This window comes from Cherax quadricarinatus, chromosome 68, assembly GCF_038502225.1.
Source record: "Cherax quadricarinatus isolate ZL_2023a chromosome 68, ASM3850222v1, whole genome shotgun sequence".
In the NCBI taxonomy this organism is placed as follows: domain Eukaryota; kingdom Metazoa; phylum Arthropoda; class Malacostraca; order Decapoda; family Parastacidae; genus Cherax; species Cherax quadricarinatus.
This window is the reverse complement of record NC_091359.1, coordinates 21,249,935-21,263,954: the sequence shown is the minus strand read 5'-3', so window position 1 is coordinate 21,263,954 and position 14,020 is coordinate 21,249,935. Positions and strand designations below refer to the sequence as shown.

At 41.9% G+C, this 14,020-nt stretch overlaps 1 protein-coding gene across 5 annotated transcripts in view; it reads left to right on the top strand.

Moving 5' to 3' along the window:
* Window positions 1–4,777: 4,777 nt before the first annotated feature.
* The window catches only part of LOC128697708 (glycerol-3-phosphate acyltransferase 3-like), a 125,719-nt gene continuing 116,476 nt past the window's right edge, over window positions 4,778–14,020 (top strand). The window contains exon 1 of one of the 5 annotated variants that reach the window (XM_053789556.2): window positions 4,778–4,899. The gene's annotated coding sequence lies outside the window, so the exon portion shown is untranslated. Of the gene's footprint in view, window positions 4,938–5,023; window positions 5,208–14,020 lie in introns of those variants that run through there. The other 4 variants (XM_053789554.2, XM_053789555.2, XM_053789559.2 and 1 more) reach the window with 4 other exon arrangements.

Below are 14,020 nucleotides of genomic sequence, written 5' to 3'. Positions count from 1 at the left end.
TTCACACACGGAGGGCCCGGGTTCGATTTCCGGCGGGTGGAAACATTTCGACACGTTTCCTTACACCTGTTGTCCTGTTCACCTAGCAGCAAATAGGTACCTGGGTGTTAGTCGACTGGTGTGGGTCGCATCCTGGGGGACAAGATTAAGGACCCCAATGGAAATAAGTTAGACAGTCCTCGATGACGCACTGACTTTCTTGGGTTATCCTGGGTGGCTAACCCTCCGGGGTTAAAAATCCGAACGAAATCTTATCTTATCTTAAGAAAATGTATTTATACACCATAGGAATGTTTACATAGTACCATATAGTGAGTCATAGTCTAATGAGTTATATAGTGACAGTGGAATGTTATAATAGTGTAGATTGTGCAGTGAGTTATATAGTGATAGTGGAATGTGTAGGTAGTGCAGTGAGTTATATAGTGATAGTCTAGTGTTATATAGTGATAGTGTAGTGTAGTGTACTGTAGTGTAGTGTAGTGTACTGTAGTGTACTGTAGTGTACTGTAGTGTAGTGTAGTGTACTGTAGTGTAGTGTTGTGTGGTGTAGTGTAGATATTGAAGTGCAGTGTTGTGTAGTGTTGTGTAGATATTGAAGTGCAGTGTTGTGTAGTGTTGTGTAGATATTGAAGTGCAGTGTTGTGTAGTGTTGTGTTGTGTAGTGTTGTGTAGATATTGAAGTGCAGTGTTGTGTAGTGTTGTGTAGTGTTGTGTTGTGTAGATATTGAAGTTCAGTGTTGTGTAGTGTTGTGTTGTGTAGTGTTGTGTAGATATTGAAGTTCAGTGTTGTGTAGTGTTGTGTTGTGTAGTGTTGTGTAGATATTGAAGTTCAGTGTTGTGTAGTGTTGTGCAGTGTAGTGTTGTGTAGTGTTGTGTAGATATTGAAGTGCAGTGTTGTGTAGTGTTGTGTAGATATTGAAGTGCAGTGTTGTGTAGTGTTGTGTTGTGTAGTGTTTTGTAGATATTGAAGTGCAGTGTTGTGTAGTGTTGTGCAGTGTTTTGTAGATATTGAAGTGCAGTGTTGTGTAGTGTTGTGCAGTGTTGTGTTGTGTAGATATTGAAGTGCAGTGTTGTGTAGTGCAGTGTTGTGTTGTGTAGATATTGAAGTGCAGTGCAGTGTTGTGTATTGTAGTGCAGTATAGTGTTGTGTAGTGTAGTGTAGTGCGATTTCGTGAGTCATGTCGATAAAGAGTAGTCGTCAACAGAATAAAGTCTGAGGCAGCTACGGTGAAAAGCTCTGTTTCACAAGGCACAGTACTCGCTCCCATCTTGTTCCTCATCCTCATATCCGACATAGACAAGGATGTCAGCCACAGCACCGTGTCCTCCTTTGCAGATGACACCCGAATCTGCATGACAGTGTCTTCCATTGCAGACACTGCAAGGCTCCAGGCGGACATCAACCAAATCTTTCAGTGGGCTGCAGAAAACAATATGAAGTTCAACGATGAGAAATTTCAATTACTCCGATATGGTAAAGGAAATTAAAACTTCATCAGAGTATAAAACAAATTCCAGCCACAAAATAGAGCGAAAAACTAACGTCAAAGACCTGGGAGTGATCATGTCGGAGGATCTCACCTTTCAGGACCATAACATTGTATCAATCGCATCTGCTAGAAAAATGTCTGAATGGATAGAGAACCTTCAAAACTAGGGATGCCAAACTTGTTCTATCTAGGCTGGAATATTACTGCACACTAACAGCACCTTTCAAGGCAGGTGCAATTGCTGACCTAGAAAATGTACAGAGAACCTTCACGGCACGCATAATTGAGATAAAATACCTCAATTACTGGGAGCACTTGAAGTTCCTGAACCTGTATTCCCTGGAATGCAGGCGGGAGAGATACATGATTATATACACATGGAAAATCTTAGAGGGACTAGTACCGAACTTGCACACGAAAATCATTCTCTCCGAAAGCAAAAGACTTGGCAGACGATGCAACATCCCCCCAATGAAAAGCAGGGGTGTCACTAGCACGTTACGAGACAACACAATAAGTGTCAGGGGCCCAAGACTGTTCAACTGCCTCCCAGCATACATAAGGAGGATTACCAACAGACCCTTGGCTGTCTTCAAGCAGGCACTGGACAAACACCTAAAGCCGTTACCTGACCAGCCGGGCTGTGGCTCGTACATTAGAGTGCATGCAGCCAGCAGTAACAGCCTGGTTGATCAGGCCCTGATCCACCATGAGGCCTGGTCACAGACCGGGCCGCGAGGGCGTTAACTCCCGGAACTCTCTTCAGGTAAACTCCAGGGCTACCAGAGTGAGGTGGTATATAGGGCTACCAGAGTGAGGTGGTATATAGGGCTACCAGAGTGAGGTGGTATATAGGGCCACCAGAGTGAGGTGGTATATAGGGCTACCAGAGTGAGGTGGTATATAGGGCTACCAGAGTGAGGTGGTATATAGGGCTACCAGAGTGAGGTGGTATATAGGGCCACCAGAGTGAGGTGGTATATAGGGCTACCAGAGTGAGGTGGTATATAGGGCTACCAGAGTGAGGTGGTATATAGGGCCACCAGAGTGAGGTGGTATATAGGGCTACCAGAGTGAGGTGGTATATAGGGCTACCAGAGTGAGGTGGTATATAGGGCCACCAGAGTGAGGTGGTATATAGGGCTACCAGAGTGAGGTGGTATATAGGGCTACCAGAGTGAGGTGGTATATAGGGCCACCAGAGTGAGGTGGTATATAGGGCTACCAGAGTGAGGTGGTATATAGGGCTACCAGAGTGAGGTGGTATATAGGGCTACCAGAGTGAGGTGGTATATAGGGCTACCAGAGTGAGGTGGTATATAGGGCTACCAGAGTGAGGTGGTATATAGGGCCACCAGAGTGAGGTGGTATATAGGGCTACCAGAGTGAGGTGGTATATAGGGCTACCAGAGTGAGGTGGTATGTAGGGCCACCAGAGTGAGGTGGTATATAGGGCCACCAGAGTGAGGTGGTATATAGGGCCACCAGAGTGAGGTGGTATATAGGGCCACCAGAGTGAGGTGGTATATAGGGCTACCAGAGTGAGGTGGTATATAGGGCCACCAGAGTGAGGTGGTATATAGGGCCACCAGAGTGAGGTGGTATATAGGGCCACCAGAGTGAGGTGGTATATAGGGCTACCAGAGTGAGGTGGTATATAGGGCCACCAGAGTGAGGTGGTATATAGGGCTACCAGAGTGAGGTGGTATATAGGGCTACCAGAGTGAGGTGGTATATAGGGCCACCAGAGTGAGGTGGTATATAGGGCTACCAGAGTGAGGTGGTATATAGGGCAGAGTGAGGTGGTATATAGGGCCACCAGAGTGAGGTGGTATATAGGGCTACCAGAGTGAGGTGGTATATAGGGCTACCAGAGTGAGGTGGTATATAGGGCTACCAGAGTGAGGTGGTATATAGGGCTACCAGAGTGAGGTGGTATATAGGGCTACCAGAGTGAGGTGGTATATAGGGCTACCAGAGTGAGGTGGTATATAGGGCTACCAGAGTGAGGTGGTATATAGGGCTACCAGAGTGAGGTGGTATATAGGGCTACCAGAGTGAGGTGGTACATAGGGCTACCAGAGTGAGGTGGTATATAGGGCCACCAGAGTGAGGTGGTATATAGGGCTACCAGAGTGAGGTGGTATATAGGGCTACCAGAGTGAGGTGGTATGTAGGGCCACCAGAGTGAGGTGGTATATAGGGCCACCAGAGTGAGGTGGTATATAGGGCCACCAGAGTGAGGTGGTATATAGGGCCACCAGAGTGAGGTGGTATATAGGGCTACCAGAGTGAGGTGGTATATAGGGCCACCAGAGTGAGGTGGTATATAGGGCCACCAGAGTGAGGTGGTATATAGGGCCACCAGAGTGAGGTGGTATATAGGGCTACCAGAGTGAGGTGGTATATAGGGCCACCAGAGTGAGGTGGTATATAGGGCCACCAGAGTGAGGTGGTATATAGGGCCACCAGAGTGAGGTGGTATATAGGGCCACCAGAGTGAGGTGGTATATAGGGCCACCAGAGTGAGGTGGTATATAGGGCCACCAGAGTGAGGTGGTATATAGGGCCACCAGAGTGAGGTGGTATATAGGGCCACCAGAGTGAGGTGGTATATAGGGCCACCAGAGTGAGGTGGTATATAGGGCTACCAGAGTGAGGTGGTATATAGGGCTACCAGAGTGAGGTGGTATATAGGGCTACCAGAGTGAGGTGGTATATAGGGCTACCAGAGTGAGGTGGTATATAGGGCCACCAGAGTGAGGTGGTATATAGGGCTACCAGAGTGAGGTGGTATATAGGGCTACCAGAGTGAGGTGGTATATAGGGCTACCAGAGTGAGGTGGTATATAGGGTCACCAGAGTGAGGTGGTATATAGGGCCACCAGAGTGAGGTGGTATATAGGGCCACCAGAGTGAGGTGGTATATAGGGCCACCAGAGTGAGGTGGTATATAGGGCTACCAGAGTGAGGTGGTATATAGGGCTACCAGAGTGAGGTGGTATATAGGGCTACCAGAGTGAGGTGGTATATAGGGTCACCAGAGTGAGGTGGTATATAGGGCTACCAGAGTGAGGTGGTATATAGGGCCACCAGAGTGAGGTGGTATATAGGGCCACCAGAGTGAGGTGGTATATAGGGCTACCAGAGTGAGGTGGTATATAGGGCTACCAGAGTGAGGTGGTATATAGGGCTACCAGAGTGAGGTGGTATATAGGGCCACCAGAGTGAGGTGGTATATAGGGCCACCAGAGTGAGGTGGTATATAGGGCCACCAGAGTGAGGTGGTATATAGGGCCACCAGAGTGAGGTGGTATATAGGGCCACCAGAGTAAGGTGGTATTACCACCTGCTTCCCGGGTCCTCCTGGCTGGTTGGACTTTGTGGCACACTGGGGACGGTGGTGGTGGGTAGCTACTCTCTCCTTCTCACTTGCTTACTCTGGTGAAGTATTTATTTAAGCCCGTATGAAGCTCTGTGAAGTATTTATTGTCTTCCTTTTGTTGTTGAGTTGTGCAAGATGGTGACGTGGATATGAATGTGGGTGTGTTGTGTTGAAGTGTACATTGTTTAGGCTGGTTCCTTGATCCTTGTGGAGGGCTCTTGATTCAGGGACTTGGAGGTAGCCTGCCCATTTGTGGACTCATCCCCCTCCATACTCATTAGCCAGGCGCTGTATGACCCTTACGGGTCTAACGCTTCGTCGTAAATATGGTTCGTAGGTGTAGTGCCTTATTATAGAGACTGATGTCATCATAATAATATCTTTATATACTACAAGTACATGTACAAGGTATACAGGTCTAGCTGACATCAATGACATACTACTATATAGAAAGCCGCTTGTTATGCTGAGCATTTCGGGCAAATTAGGTCAGTTTTGCCCCAGGATGCGACCCACACCAGTCCACTAACACCCAGGTACCCATTTTACTGATGGGTGATCATGGACACCAGGTGTCTTATGGAAACACGTCCGTAATGTTTTTCAGCCGTACCAGAGGAGATTCGAACTCCGGACCTCAGTGTGTGAGCTGAGTGCTCTAGCAACCGAGCTATGGGCTAAATGTACTCTCATAGTACTTATTACTTAGTAATTTTGGTACTCATTACTTGGTACCTGACAAGTAGGGTTATGATGGAATATTTAAGTATATATAATTTTACTAAAGCATGTACTTCAGGGGCTGCATGCCCCCTACACATTCAGTGCTACTCCGTTACTGAATTCACAAACACTATGAGTAACTGCTTGTTGATACCAACAGTAACAAAACCTACAAGAATTACAGAGACTATTGTTTCCCTGTTAGACCACATCTGGACCAACACCATATCCCCTTTAAAATCAGGCATAATCACAGATGATATCACAGACCACTACCCTACCTTTCTCATAACTAATCTAAGCAAATTACCCCAAGACACTACTAAAGTCACTTTCAGACTTCATAATGAGGCAAGCATTAATAACTTCACAACAGCAATGACAAACATCAACTGGCACATTGAGCTAGAAATCTATACAGATATTGATGAATGTATTAATAATTTTCTAAAAAAAACCAATACCTCTATAACAAGCACTGCCATAACAAAACTAAACAGATGACAGCTAAGAGACTGAACAGTCCCTGGCTAACACCCAGCATCCTCAAATCCATAAATACAAAGCACCTATACGAAAAACAGTACAGAATGGGTCACGTAACCAGTGACCAAACAAAACGTTACTTATCAGTCCTAACCAGCCTGATAAGAAGGGCTAAAAAATTGTATTATAAGAACAGATTATCCAACTTAAAAGGTGATATAAAAAAGACCTGGAAACCCTATCAGAAATTCTAGGAACAAAAAAGATATCAGGAAATAGCACAATTGAACTAACAAAACCAGATGAACCCCAACTCCCACCAACTGAAACAACAAACAGACTCAATGATTTCTTCTCCACCATAGGAAGAAACCTTGCTATTAAAATCCCAAGCTCAAATACCCCACCCAATGACTATCTCACTGGCAACTACCGGAACACACTGTTCCTAGCTCCGACTAACCCAACAGAAGTCTCCCTTATTATCAACACACTAAAAAACAAGACAGGATATTTAAATACCTTACCACCTTTTATATACAAAAAAGCATTACAAGTACTAACACCAATCATTGCAACACTCTTTAGCAAATCCATAGAATCCTCTACCTTCCCTACAGTTCTCAAAATAGCAAGGGTCACCCCGATACATAAAGGAGGAGACCAAACAGACTTGAATAACTATAGGCCAGTATCCAACTTACACCCTCTCTCTAAAATCTTTGAAAAATTAATTCATAAGTGAATCTATTCCTACCTCATCTCCCACAACATACCCAACCCCTGTCAGTTTGGGTTCAGGAATAATAAAAATACGAATGATGCTATTATACACATGCTAGAACAAATATACACTGCACTCGAGAAGAAGTCCCACTGGGGATCTTCATTGATTTACGTAAAGCTTTTTATACAGTTGACCATGATTTGCTCCACATAAAATTGTCACACTATGGTATAAGAGGGCACTCCCTCAACTACCTAAAGTCTTACCTCAGCAACAGAAGCCAATATGTGTACACAAATGGAGCAAACTCTTCTGCACAGCCAATTACAGTTGGTGTCCCAGAGGGAAGTGTCCTTTGCCCTCTTCTCTTTCTTGTTTACATAAACAACCTACCAAATGCATTGCAACTACTCAAACCCATACTATTTGCAGATGACACTACATACGTCTTCTCTCACCCATTCCCAGTCATACTAGCCAATACTGTAAATACCGAATTACAGAAAATAACTATCTGGATGATGACTAACAAACTTACTCTCAACATTGACAAAACCTACTTCATTCAGTTTGGAAACAGAGCTACAGATGTCCCTCTTAACATAATGATAAATGGATCACCTATCACAAAGCTCACAGAGGGAAAATTCTTAGGAATCCACCTTGATAATAGACTCAAATTTCAAACACATGTACAACAAATTTCCAAAAAAATTTCCAAGACTGTAGGCATACTATCGAAGGTACGGTACTATGTTCCACAGTCAGCCCTCCTGGCCCTATATCACTCACTCATTTACCCCTATCTCACCTATGGAATTTGTGCATGGGGCTCAACAACAATAAACCGTCTTAGACCATTAATTACCCAACAAAAGGCTGTAGTCAGAATGATGATAAATTCCCACTACAGGCAGCACACTCCACCAATATTCAAAACTCCAAACCTACTCACCGTACAAAACATCCATACTTATTATTGTACCTACTACATACATAGAACACTTAACTCGGATATAAACCCTCCCCTCAAACGTCTCCTTACCAACCTCAACAAAACACATGACCATAACACAAGGCACAGATCACTCTTTGATGTTCCTCGTGTCCATCTCACACTGTGCAAAAAAACTCAGTGCACATAAAAGGCCCAAAAATCTGGAATTCATTACCTGTGAATATAAAAGAAACACTGTCTGTTTATAAATTCAAGTCTCTTCTTAAAAATCACTTATTCACTCACAACTAAATAAATACTGAATAAGTGTAACTCATAAATGTAACTCATACCTGTGACCCTATCAAACTTTGTTTTTTTAATTACATTACCTAATAGAATTCTCCATTCTATTGAATGCACAGCAACTCAGAAAATGACCATATGACCTGTCTTTGAAATACTCATTTGTGCTTAATTGTTATTTGTTTACTATAATTTTTACCACTGAATATATCATTGCTTAGTTAATCTTAAGTTAATTTTAAGCCTGCCCATAATGCTCTGCATACAAGGGGCTTTTGGCATGTTACACTTAACCTCTGTATTTCTTTGTACATCTATGTATCATGTCCAAATTAATAATAAATAAATAAATAAATAAATTAATCCAGTGAAAATTATAATTACTGGAGACTGTGGAAGACATGAAGAAGTAATTTACAATGAACCCAATGAAAAGTAGGGGTGCCATCAGTACACTAAGAAATAATACTAAGTATCAGTGGCCCATAACTGTTTAACTGCCTCCCAGCATACATGAGGGGGATTACCAGTAGTCCCCTGGCTGTCTTCATGAAGGCTCTGGAGGGGCACCTAAAGTTAGTACCTGACCAGCTGGGCTGTGGTTCGTACGTTGGGTTGTGCTCGGCTAGCACTAGCAGCCTGGTTGATCAGGCCCTGATCGACAGTGAGGCCTGGTCATGGACCAGGTCATGGGGGCATTGACCCTAGGAACACCTTCCAGGTATACTCTAGGTATAGCTACCGACAACTCCTCGGCAGAACTTGGACATTATTTATGTATATCATAGAATAAGTGTTTCTTGTGCACATTTTTATTTCATGAGATTTTAATAAAATTGAGTTAGGTTACTTGATGCTCAGTTAAATTACATGATGTAACATAAAAATACCACCAATCTTTGTTATAATTCAGCCAGGTGTAACCTAAATCAGTGTAATTGTTTTTCTTATATTTTCCAAATCATTACTTTATCCACGATGTACAGGTGTTGTATGTTTGAAGAGTGTAAAATAATGGAGTTCCTTCTTATAGCTGTCGGTAATTATTACCTTGTATTAACTTGTGGATACATTCCAATGCGAATAAGTCACATTGCTCGACTTTATTGGGTTATCATAGGTCACATTGCTTGACTTTATGGGTTATCCTAGGTCACATTGCTTGACTTGATGGGTTATCCTAGGTCACATTACTTGGCTTTATTGGGTTATCATAATTTACTATATCAAGTCATTATAAAAGTTTAAAGTTTTGTATGAAGTCAAGTTCACTAATAAATTATCTTTCCATTTAGACTAATAAACTTGTACTGTATTACCTTATTAAAGTTAAGTTTTCCACAAGGTAGTATTTAACTTAATGCAGTGGTTGCATTTTTCATTATTATTATAGGGTGTCTCTTGCCTCAAAAAAAAAAAGCAGATATGGTAATCACGAGGAAATTAAATCTTCATCAGAGTACAAAACAAATTCTGGCCACAAAATAGAGCGAAACACCAACGTCAAAGACCTGGGAGTGATCATGTCGGAGGATCTCACCTTCAAGGACCATAACATTGTATCAATCGCATCTGCTAGAAAAATGACAGGATGGATAATGAGAACCTTCAAAACTAGGGAGGCCAAGCCCATGATGACACTCTTCAGGTCACTTGTTCTATCTAGGCTGGAATATTGCTGCACACTAACAGCACCTTGCAAGGCAGGTGAAATTGCCGACCTAGAAAATGTACAGAGAACCTTCACGGCGCGCATAACGGAGATAAAACACCTCAATTACTGGGAGCGCTTGAGGTTCCTAAACCTGTATTCCCTGGAATGCAGGCGGGAGAGATACATGATTATATACACCTGGAAAATCCTAGAGGGACTAGTACCGAACTTGCACACGAAAATCACTCATGTCTAATGAGTCTATGTCCATCACAGGATGGACATAGACTCATTAGAGAACATACAGAGAAGAATGACTAAAATGATTTACTGTGTAAGGAACCTCCCATATGAAGATAGACTTAAAGCCTTAAATCTCCACTCTCTGGAGAGGCGTAGAATGAGGGGGAGATATCATTGAAGTGTATAAGTGGATGACGGGCATAAACAAGGGAGACATTAATAAAGTACTGAGGGTGTCAAACCAGGTAAGAACCAGGAATAATGGATTTAAGTTGGATAAATTTAGATTTAGAAAGGACATAGGTAAGTACTGGTTTTCTAACAGAGTTGTAGATGCGTGGAACAGTCTTCCCAGTGGGGTGATAGAGGCTAGGACCTTGGGTAGCTTTAAGAAGAGACTGGACAAATATATGAGTGGGAGGGGCTGGGTTTGATTGGTGTCATGGGGTACGGGAGTTATTTCTTGGGTAGCTTTAGGTAGATGTCGTTTTGATAAGGACCTGCCTCGTATGGGCCAGTAGGCCTTCTGCAGTGTTCCTACATTCTTATGTTCTTAAAAAAAAAATATTCCCTCCATCTTCCCAATACCTCTAACTCTCCACTTAATAACTCTCCTCTCCTATTTTTAACTGATAAATCCATTTGTTCTCTAGGCTTCCTTAATTTGTTAATCTCACTCCAAAACTTTTTCTTATTTTCAACAAAATTTGTTGATAACATCTCACCCACTCTCTCATTTGCTCTCTTTTTACATTGCTTCACCACTCTCTTAACCTCTCTCTTTTTCTCCATATACTCTTCCCTCCTTGCATCACTTGTACTTTGCAAAAACCTCTCATATACTAACTTTTTCTCCCTTACTACTCTCTTTACATCATCATTCCACCAATCGCTCCTCTTCCCTCCTGCACCCACTTTCCTGTAACCACAGACTTCTGCTGAACACTCTAACACTACATTTTTAAACCTACCCCATACCTCTTCGACCCCATTGCCTATGCTCTCATTAGCCCATCTATCCTCCAATAGCTGTTTATATCTTACCCTAACTGCCTCCTCTTTTAGTTTATAAACCTTCACCTCTCTGTTCCCTGATGCTTCTATTCTCCTTGTATCCCATCTACCTTTTACTCTCAGTGTAGCTACAACTAGAAAGTGATCTGATATATCTGTGGCCCCTCTATAAACATGTACATCCTGAAGTCTACTCAACAATCTTTTATCTACCAATACATAATCCAACAAACTACTGTCATTTCGCCCTACATCATATCTTGTATACTTATTTATCCTCTTTTTCTTAAAATATGCATTACCTATAACTAAACCCCTTTCTATACAAAGTTCAATCAAAGGGCTCCCATTATCATTTACACATGGCACCCCAAACTTACCTACCACACCCTCTCTAAAAGTTTCTCCTACTTTAGCATTCAGGTCCCCTACCACAATTACTCTCTCACTTGGTTCAAAGGTTCCTTTACATTCACTTAACATCTCCCAAAATCTCTCTCTCTCCTCTACATTCCTCTCTTCTCCAGGTGCATACACGCTTATTATGACCCACTTTTCGCATCCAACCTTTACTTTAATCCACATAATTCTTGAATTTACACATTCATATTCTCTTTTCTCCTTCCATAACTGATCCTTCAACATTACTGCTACCCCTTCCTTTGCTCTAACTCTCTCAGATACTCCAGATTTAATCCCATTTATTTCCCCCCACCGAAACTCCCGTACCCCCTTCAGCTTTGTTTCGCTTAGGGCCAGGACATCCAACTTCTTTTCATTCATAACATCAGCAATATCATCTGTTTCTTGTCATCCGCACTACATCCACGCACATTTAAGCATCCCAGTTTTATAAAGTTTTTCTGCTTCTCTTTTTTAGTAAATGTCTACAGGAGAAGGGGTTACTAGCCCATCTCTCCCGGCATTTTAGTCGCCTCATACGACACGCATGGCTTACAGAGGAAAGATTCTTTTCCACTTCCCCATGGACAATAGAAGAAATAAAGAAGAACAAGAGTTATTTAGAAAAAGTAGAAAAATCTAGATGTATGTATATATATATATGCATGTGCATGTCTGTGAAGTGTGACCAAAGTGTAAGTAGGAGTAGCAAGATATCCCTGTTATCTAGCGTGTTTATGAGACAGAAAAAGAAACTAGCACTCCTACCATCATGCAAAACAGTTACAGGTTTCTGTTTCACAGTCATCTGGCAGGACGGTAGTACTTCCCTGGTTGCTGTCTCACTCATCATTAAATCATTAAAAAACAAATCAGGTGATCTAGATAACTTGCTGCCATTCATATAGTATAAAAAAGCTGCACCAGAACTGTCACCCATTATTACAACAATGTTTAACAAATCTATAGCATCCTCAACCTTCCCATCTATGCTCAAGACAGCAAGGGTCACCCCAATCCATAAAGGTGGATATCCAACTGATTTGAACAATTACAGACCCATATCAAACTTGCCCTTGCTCTCCAAGATATTTGAAAAAATAATACACAAGCAACTTTACTCCTACCTTACATCCAACAACATACTTAACCCATGCCAGTTTGGATTTAGACCAAAACAAGCACGAATGATGCTATTATACAAATGCTTGACCTAATATACACAGCTCTCGATAAAAATGAATATCCCCTGGGGCTCTTTATCGACCTAAGAAAAGTGTTTGATACAGTTGACCACAATCTCTTGCCCCTCAAACTGAATCATTATGGCATAAGAGGACATTCTCTTGACTGCCTAAAATCCTATCTTAACGACAGACACCAGTATGTACATGCAAGTGGAGTCAACTCCGCTATCCAACCTGTAGCTGTAGGAGTACCCGAAGGTAGTGTCCTAGGCCCACTCCTCTTTCTCATCTACATCAATGATCTCCCCAATGCATCCCAATGCCTTAAACCTATTTGCAGATGATACTACATATGTCTACTCCCATTCAGACCCAGCTATGCTTGGAAACACTGTAAACAATGAACTGCTAAAGATATATGCTTGGATGACGACCAACAAACTCACTCTCAACATAGATAAAACATACTTCATGCTGTTTGGCAACAGAGCCTCAAATATTCAACTCAACATACTGTTAAATGGTTCCCCTATATCAAGACACACGGAGGGCAAATTTCTAGGTCTTCTCCTTGACTGTAATCTTTAATTTCAGTCCCATTCCTATCACATAGTCAAGAAAATTTCCAAATCAGTAGGAATCCTTTCCAAGATATGTTGCTATGTACCACAAATGACTCTCCTTACCCTGTACTACTCTAATATATCCTTACCTCACCTATAGTATCTGTGCCTGGGGCTCAACCACTGCCAACCACCTTAGACCCTTAATAATCAAACAAAAAGCTGTTGTGTGGGTGATAACCAGCTCCTGTGCTAGACAGCACACCCCACCACTTTTCAAAAGACTCAACTTGCTAAATATACAAGACATACACTCTTATTATTGTGCCTACTCATATACAGAACTTTAAACTCCACTGTAAACCCTTCCCTAAAACTACTCCTCGACAGTTAAAACAGAATGCACAATCACAATACAAGGCATAAGGCACTTTTCAACATCCCTCGAGTAAGACTCTCACTGTGCAAGAACGCTATGCACATAAAAGGCCCGAAGATCTGGAACTCGCTCCCAGAACAGGTCAAGGATCCCCAGACAGCTTACAAATTTAGGACTTTGCTAAAAAATCATCTTATCTCACAATATTAACTAAATCAACCAAACATCTACCGACTAGTTTTATCATGTGACCACCTGGCTTTTAATTCTACCAATCCATAAAATATTACCACCTGCACCATTACTTGTCAATTAGATTTTTAGTTTTAAGTATAATTACTGTGTACTATTATCTTATCTAGTTTTAATTAGTTATTATATATTAGGATTAGTTTGCCCGAAATGCCTTGGTATGATAGTGGCTATCTTTGTACTTAGCAAATCAAAACTGTAATTACACATTGTAACGTTTACAAAGAAATAAAATGATTAATATTATTATTATTATTATTATTATTATT